The sequence below is a fragment of the Nothobranchius furzeri genome, chromosome 2 (genome assembly GCF_043380555.1).
Source record: "Nothobranchius furzeri strain GRZ-AD chromosome 2, NfurGRZ-RIMD1, whole genome shotgun sequence".
Taxonomy (NCBI): domain Eukaryota; kingdom Metazoa; phylum Chordata; class Actinopteri; order Cyprinodontiformes; family Nothobranchiidae; genus Nothobranchius; species Nothobranchius furzeri.
This window is the reverse complement of record NC_091742.1, coordinates 24,531,072-24,540,009: the sequence shown is the minus strand read 5'-3', so window position 1 is coordinate 24,540,009 and position 8,938 is coordinate 24,531,072.

Sequence of the window (8,938 nt, the reverse complement as noted above, 5' to 3'; positions counted from 1 at the left end):
GATCTCACCTAAAGACTGACAAGACGATTTTCTGCAGGCAGGGCTGAAGCTTGTGACTCCGGTTACGGTTTCCTCCAATTCTCCAACTGATGACGAACTTGTGAACATCCTTTTGACACTGTGTTGAATTCTGACTGACGGCACGTCAGCGTTCGATGGCGGTACAGTTGCTTCAGATGTGAACGGCTGGATCCTTTTCCTTCATGTGATGCCTATTAAAACAACTTTGACAGAATACGTTCTGCTTGTGTTCATTTACAAAACCAGCTAGTTTGCATAGCATTACCTCATTTTAGTATATTACAAACACCAGCTGTTGAACCTTTGAGTTATGGGACAATAATGTAATCATTTATTAGGGATGCAAAATATATTAGTGAATTTTTTTTCACGTTTCACATTGGCCCAACTAATAAAACTTGTCTATTAACAAATTTTTATTTCCATCTTGTTGCTGTTTAATTTGGGGGGAGGGGGTTGGCCATGTGTTATTTGACAGAATGTGTGATCGATGTAGGAAGTATATGACCCTTAAGTGATCTCGGACGTGTATGGAAAAATAAGTTTATAAAATCAGTTATTGGCCAAAAAAAGTGTTGATAGTGTTGCAATTTTTCCCATTAGTGCACTCCTAGTATAGCTTTAAGGCACTGATGCAAACAGTTGCTCTTTTGAGACATTAGTAAAGTCTTTGCATGCGCAAAGTCATAAAGAAACGTACTACTGAACAAGTGTTCTCTACCTCCTGATTAAATACATCACCTTTGGGTCGATCTGCTTATTTTTACTGCAGAAGCACAGCGGTATTTGATGAATTTGGTACTTTTATTTAGAAACATTTAAAGACAAGATTTCCCCAAAATTTGGTTAATCCTACAGGTGCTGGCCAGTAAATTAGAATATCATCAAAAGGTTGAAAATATTTCAGTAATTCCATTCAAAACGTGAAACTTGTACATTATATTCATGCAATGCACACAGACCAATGTATTTCCGATGTTTATTACGTTTAATTTTGATATTTATAGGTGACAACCAATGAAAACATCAAATCTGGTATCTCAGAAAATTAGAATATTCTAAAGGCCAATGAAAAAATGTTTGTTTCTCTAATGTTGGCCAACTGAAAAGAATGAACATGAAAAGAATGTGCATGTATAGCACTCAATACTTAGTCGGGGCTCCTTTTGCCTCAATAACTGCAGTAATGCGGCGTGGCATGGACTCGATCAGTCTGTGGCACTGCTCAGGTGTTATGAGAGCCCAGGTTGCTCTGATAGTCGTCTTCAGCTCCTCTGCATTGTTGGGTCTAGCGTATTGCATCCTCCGCTTCACAATACCCCATAGATTTTCTATGGGGTTAAGGTCAGGCGAGTTTGCTGGCCAATCAAGGACAGGGATACCATGGTCCTTGAACCAGGTGCTGGTGGTTTTGGCACTGTGTGCAGGTGCCAAGTCCTGTTGAAAGGTGAAGTCTGCATCCCCATAAAGTTGGTCAGCAGCAGGAAGCATGAAGTGCTCTAAAACTTCCTGGTAGACAGCTGCATTGACCCTGGACCTCAGGAAACAGAGTGGGCCAACACCGGCAGATGACATGGCACCCCACACCATCACTGACGGTGGAAACTTTACACTGGACCTCATGCAACGTGGATTCTGTGCTTCTCCGCTCTTCCTCCAGACTCTGGGTCCTTGATTTCCAAAGGAAATGCAGAACTTGCTTTCATCAGAAAACATAACTTTGGACCACTCAGCATCAGTCCAGTCCTTTTTGTCCTTGGCCCAGGCGAGACGCTTCTTGCGCTGTTTCTTGTTCAAGAGTGGCTTGACACACGGAATGCGACACCTGAATCCCATGTCTTTCATGAGTCTCCTCGTGGTGGTTCTTGAAGCGCTGACTCCAGCTGCAGTCCACTCTTTGTGGATCTCCCCCACATTTTTGAATGGGTTTGTCGTCACAATTCTCTGCAGGGTGCGGTTATCCCTAGAGCTTGTACACTTTTTTCTACCACATTTTTTCCGTCCCTTCGCCTGTCTGTTAATGTGCTTGGACACAGAGCTCTGCGAACAGCCAGCTTCTTTAGCAATCACCTTTTGTGTCTTGCCCTCCTTGTGCAAGGTGTCAATGATTGTCTTTTGGACAGCTGTTAAGTCAGAAGTCTTCCCCATGATTGTGGTGCCTTCAAAACAAGACTGAGGGACCTTTTAAAGGCCTTTGCAGGTGTTTTGAGTAAATCAGCTGATTAGAGTGGCAGCAGGTGTCTTCTATATTCAGCCTTTTCAGAATATTCTAATTTTTTGAGATACCAAATTTGGAGTTTTCATTAGTTGTCACTTATGAATATCAAATTTAAATGTAATGAACATTGGAAATACATTGGTCTGTGTGCATTGCATGAATATAATGTACAAGTTTCACGTTTTGAATGGAATTACTGAAATATTTTCAACCTTTTGATGATATTCTAATTTACTGGCCAGCACCTGTATGTGTGTATAACAGAAATGTATCTGCAAATTAATGGACAACCTGGAGTTTATGAATACACACATCAGACACTTGCAAAGGTACAGCTTAGTATCAGGTTGGATCCCGTTCTGCCTTCGGATCTGCCTCGTTTCTTTTAATGTCGCAGACGCAACAAGGTGTTGAAAACATTTTTTCTAAATAGTTTAGCCTATGTGAACGGTAGCCATGTGTCAAGCTTTTGATAAAGAACATAGTTGGGTGTTCATTGATAAGATTGTACGGGTTACATGTGAATAATTATTAGCATGCCCGTTGTAGATGGATAAAGCTCAGTTTTGAGAAATAGTAATTCGTCCTTTGACCAGGGGGCTCAGGTGTTTTTGGACAAATGCGAACTACATTATGATTAAACTGCATATACAGAAACCTGCTTATTGTTTTGTTATTTAAGGGTTTAGTGTCTTGGGCTTATTCTTCATGCCTCGAATCTCTGGTGTGCTGATCAGATTAACTTGTGCACCTGCATTAATCCTTACCCCTTCTTTCCATCGGTGCCGTCAGCAGCACGTTACTGCAGCAGCATGTCATAGCTGCTGATAGGAACCGCTGTGGTCAACAGAACCTTTTCCACCGGAGCCGTCAGCAGCGCGAGTCGGCTGCGTCTCAGGAGCAGCATGTCGCGGCCCTTACGCGCCGGTTCTATTTTCTACGCGTGACGCCTCTGAAACGGGTCAAGTTCGACATTTTTGGGGAAGGAAAGACAGGAAATCGGACGTCGAAACGGAGCGAAGCTCCAGAGATTTTCAGAATAAAGAAACGTACTGCCTTCTGGTTGCTTTACTTTAAAAAAAAAAAGTTATTAACCGTGCGGCCCCGTGAGAAGTTATTACCTAGCTAGCAGTCTCCTTTGTTTTTCAGGTTCATATTGGCGATTATAAAACAGACAGAACATAAAACACAAACCTTTTGGAGTCATGTTGTAATTTTCCCCTGCTTGTTGTTGTGTTTACTGACGAAGTCACACTCTGTCGGTGACAGCTGCTCCCCTGCTGCTTTGCATCTCGTGGGAAAGGCCAAGCAGCAACTTACGCGAGTAAGACGTGCTGCTGACGGCTCCAGTGGAAAGAAGGGGCTAGTGTAACCAAAGCCCCATTTATTGGAAGGGAAACACATCACGTCTTCTGGGCACTGGCAACGGCCATCTGCCTGATTGTGCACAGTCCTTACATCTTCACATGACACCAAGCCCACAAAGACGGTTTCACTTAAATCAGTCTCTTCAACTAGTCTCACTGATTTTGGTTTGACTTTAGAGAGACATTGTTTGGCAAAATTATTCTTCCCATTACATTTCAAGCAAATTTTTGCCAAAAGCAGGACACTGTCGAGGTTGATGTCTGCCACCACACCACTTACAGGTGTACATGTCATCTTTGCTGATCTTTTGAGGCACGTTTTTCTTCATTTTCTTTACCACAGCCACTTTAACACTGTCAGGTACTGCTGTGACACTTGTTTCAAAGGTCTTTGCATGCTGCAGAGCTAGCTCACGGGCATGACACGGTCTCTCCGCTTCATCCAGAGTTAGTTTGGCATCTCCGAGTAGTCGTTCTCTATTCCGTTTATCGTAGATTCCATACACGATCTGATCCCGAACCATATAATCTTTTTAACTCTCCAAAATCACAACTGTGCTTTCAGCTTCAAATCAGTCACAAAGCAATCAAATGTCTCTTCTTGTTGCTGCATCCGAGAGCGGAAGACGTACCTTTCATAGTTTTTCTGTGGCGAGCAGTGTCCATCAAACTTCTCAATCACCTTGTCATACTTGTTTCAGTCCGCTGCTTCTTCAAATTCAAAGGTGTTGAAGACTTCAATGGCTTGAGGACCAGCTACAGTGAGTAGCAATGCAATCTTTCTTGCTTCAGGTTTGGAGTCTAGCCCCATGGCAGCCACGTAAAGCTCAAACTGCTGCTTAAAACACCTCCAGTTGCTGTCGACATTCCTCACCAGCTTCAGTCCTTCCGGTGGCTTCAAACTTTCCATCTTGATAGGAACTGTTGCCTGGTATCTCTGTTGGCCTTCACTATCACAATCCCACTCCTGACACCATGTTTTGCTCTTTGAGGGTTAGTGAAGGATCACACAGCACACCATTCCGTGCCTCTGAGCCTCCAGCTCAAACATTTCTTTATTATATCAACACCACCTGTGGTCTCCTTCCTTGTGCTACCCTAATGTGCTCTTTAAAAAACAGTGACCTCTGCTGGTCGCTCATGTAAAACTGTGACTGTCTACAACATATCAACACACTTATTGGCACAATTTCATAGATGACCGTTATCACCAAGACAGAAATCGAGACCCTTGAAAGTGACTTAGGCACAGAAAAAAAATGTTTGATTGCCTTCAAGCAGCACCCTGATTTTCCAGTGGTGATAAGGAGCTGCAGAGCGTTCATAACAGACATAAAAAAGGAACAAAAAAGGGAAATGGTCAGACTGAGACAAAGAGGAAGTAGGCAATAATCATTGATACCATCAATAAAAGTAGCACTAAGGTGTACAGTGATTGATGAGATATTCCAGATATAAAGGGAACATTTAATTTAGCCCAACAGGGATTTAAGAAGGAAATATCGTTCATCATATACCTGCTGGCTAAATCCCAATTGAACAAGCAGGTTTAAGGAAACCCCGACAGTGCTGCAGCTGCGCCAGTGTCGGCTTCACTTGGGCGTGGAGGTTTAGTTAGGGTCTGTCACGTGTCAGAAAATTACTGGACCAACCAGTAATTTGAAAATGTGTGTATGAACATAATGTCTTAAAAAATTATATATTTTAATTAGACATAATTTTTATACTCCATTCAGAGATGGGATGGAGGCTGACTGTTGGTTTTTTGTGCGTGTGTGTGTGTGTGCACGAGCGTCTACAAGATCTGCCTTAAAATAAACATTGTACCATCTCACCGGCTGCACTGCCGATGTTCCTCCAAAATGTTCTTACGCCAGGGTCAGAGATCGCTCAAAGTTACACACATTTTTCTGTCAAGTTCAGTTGGTGTATTATCCCTCTTGAGGAAATTTGGAGCAAAACAGCAGTCAGCGTGAAAAACACAGCAAATCCACCCGAAACAAAGGACTCCATAAAAATAAAAACTATTTACAACATAAGACGTCTTGTTTTCTTTATAAATCATAAAGTAAAAAATGACTTAGGACATACGCAATTTTGCTAGCTTTAAAAATGAGGCCCCAGAAGAGTTAATAACTAGTCATTTAGGACTTTGATTCAACTTTAAATAAATAAAATCATAGCGGTTTATGCAAATGTAATTTTTAAACACAGCTATTACAGTATAAATCTGTTTTTCTGTTGGATAAATTAGCTGCAGATGCATTCGGGTTGGAACGGAGTGATTATTCCTTCAGAACAAAACCATATGAATGAGGACTGTATGGCAGTATGCATACACGGCTACAAATTTTTTTGATTAGTTCTTTTGTCAGGAAACTGCCTCTTTATGATAAGCTGATAGCTCAAGTGTTTAACTTGTCATCCCACTTCATGATATCACTTTAAGGATTACATCTTATTCAAGCTATGAAGCAGTTAGCTTTATAAAATTTGCCCTTCCTCTGCTGCTTATGTGGGTTGTGTACAGTTGCTCAACAGATGGCAGCATTTCTCAAAAAATGTGGCTTTCTTCAACTTTCCTCCCATAACATGATGAAATAAGGCCCTCGCTGTCTGCACGCATCACCTTGTCTCTTCATCTCCTTTTGCAGACACATTCCCTTTTCGCCATCTGTACTTTATATTCCAAACTCGGAATGAAACCACATCTCTTCCATAATTTATGAGTCACATTTGGGAATAAGGGCAAGCACTCATCCTTCTGAACACAACTGTAAAATCCACATGAAGAGAGAGAAGTGATTAGCAGGCTGGATCAGTTCGATCGACCTGTCAGGGTTTCTGAGCTCTCAGGATCTGCTCACATCCATGCATGGATGTCAAACAGAGCTGCTTGTTCAGATAAGTAAACCATGATCATCTCCAATAGATTTGAAATCCAGTTATTGAGTGTACTTGGTGTTTGAAAAGCAATTAAACGGTCAAAAATTGATGTGTTCATGTTGTGTCTTCAGGGAAATAGACCCCTCTTAATGGGAATTCAATAACTGAGGCTGTATCTCACTTTAGTTTCCATCAGCTTCCCACCTGGACTGAAACCATCTTGTCCACACATAGCGATCGTGCAAGCTTTTATTGAATCTTAAGAGGCTCTCGACACTGCTGTCGTGCACAAGCAGCGGTTGCTGTGCTTGCAAAGATCAAGTATGTAAATAAAAACAGTTGTTTATGGGCTGCCTGGTGTAATGTCTTGGTTATAGTGATGCTATCCAGCCACCATGTATGAAGTACCAACTCCTCTAATCTCGTTTGCTATGCCACTGGTTTCCTTAAGGCGCAGCCCATTTACTGAGCCTCTACCATGGACGCAGCAGCACAATCTCCTCATAACAATCTAGCGCAGCAGTGCCACGTTAGCGAATTAAAGTTCACTATGGAGGAAATTATCTGGGACTCGTTACTGTGCAGAGATCTGGCACTCTGCAGGAAAGCTTCGTTGTGCTTCAGCTGTGTTACAACGTCTCAGACATGTTCAGCTCAACGACACACTTGGATTAAGAACCTCATCTATAGTTTAAAAGGGCATAAGAGACACCGTTTCATAACACACAGCTCTCACGTTTCCTTCTTAGCATAAAGTTTCATGTCAGTAAACCAGTTTCAATATTGAACATAAGTTTTTTTTTTCTCCTAAATCTGAATATTGTATTTACCTGTGTGTAGGGGAAAATGTGAGTGACCCCTGAACTTAATGACTGCATTTGAAGCTTCCCAACGTGTTAAAACCAATCATTACTGACTACTAGGGGTTGTATGAACTAGTCGACCTCACAACTCTGTAGTGGAGTTTTATGCCCGTCATAGACTAGTCGCTGTCACGTGATAATGACTGACAAGATGCAGTCCTCGGAAAAGACAGCAGGTGACGAGCCCCAGCTCGTCAGCAGGCGACGCGCTGTACCAGAGCGTCGGTACTGACACCTGCGGTATAACGGGCATTTAACCAAATTGTGACCTTTACCCTCTTGCAATTTAACCTTCTCCTCACCCCCATCCTAACCTTAACCAGCTTGCGCATGCAAAGCTCTGATCGTTGACTCGCTCCAGACATCTGCGTCCTGAGCACGGCCACAGTAACATCAAATTAGGTGTCACCACCTCAAAAACTAATTTAACACACAATCGTTCATGTCGGCTCATTTCCTTTTATGTTTTCTGTCTTATTTGTGCCTGATGCGTTTCGCTGCTGTGGAGCGGAGCGCATCACCTGTTTTGTCCTCCGGTGACGCACCTCACCGGTGCAGCCGGCGCGCACTCCGCAGTTTTTGCAGTCGGTAAATCTTTTAGAACCGCAGTTCAAAGGTACCTCATAAGGTGAATATATATGAACCCAGGTAGCAGTTTCTCTTTAGGATTGGGAGGAGATGCAGGAAGATAATAAACAGGCAGGACAGAAAAATAGTCAAATAAAAACAAGTTAGTTTTTGTACCTGGTGGTTGCAACAAACAGACACCATTGAAGGTCATCAGAAGTGAGGAACAGAAAATGAAATAATTATTTTAATGTTTAGAGAAGCAGGAACTCTGAGAGGCTGCAGGCGCATCAGTGAGTTTGCGGCCGCTGCGCTGGGGAGGGGGGAGAGGGCTGAAGCGGAGCAGTAAAGATGCAGAAACGACATTTGACAATTTTAATCGTCAAATTTCAGCGAACCCCCGATTCATGTCATTTGAAACGGTGCCTCGTTTCGGTACCCGTCCTTCATAACGAGAACTTGCCTGGACAGCTGCACATGCGCAAGAGCGTTATGTCGTCAGTTGCTGCGAGCCAGTTGTAAACAGAGCAGCATGGTAGAAAGAACACACGCTAAAGCTTGGGTCCACTTCACTAAATGTGATGGGTAACTGGGTGATGATGAAACCAGCGACAACGATCTAAGTGAGACATCCTCATCTTAATCTGCTCCGGTAGGTAAATAAAATGTTTAAGATAATGTTAGCTTGATATGTTAGCTTCCGTTTCGCTAATGGTGTGTTTGCTTTCTCCTCGGAACTCCGATTTTCCGACTAGAAGAACATGAACGCGCTCTAAAGTTTGGCTTCACTTTACTAAATGCGACGGGTGATTGGGTGAAGACGAAACCAGCGACAACGATCTAAGTGTGAGGCATCATCGTTTTAATCTGCTCCAGCAGCTAAATAAACTGTTTAAGATAACGTTAGCTTGATCAATTAGCTTCCATTGCCACCATTGAAATCAGCTAATGGTGCGTTCGCTTTCTCCTCGGAAATTCTAACTTCCCAGTAGGAAAAATCTAATGAAAAAGGACGG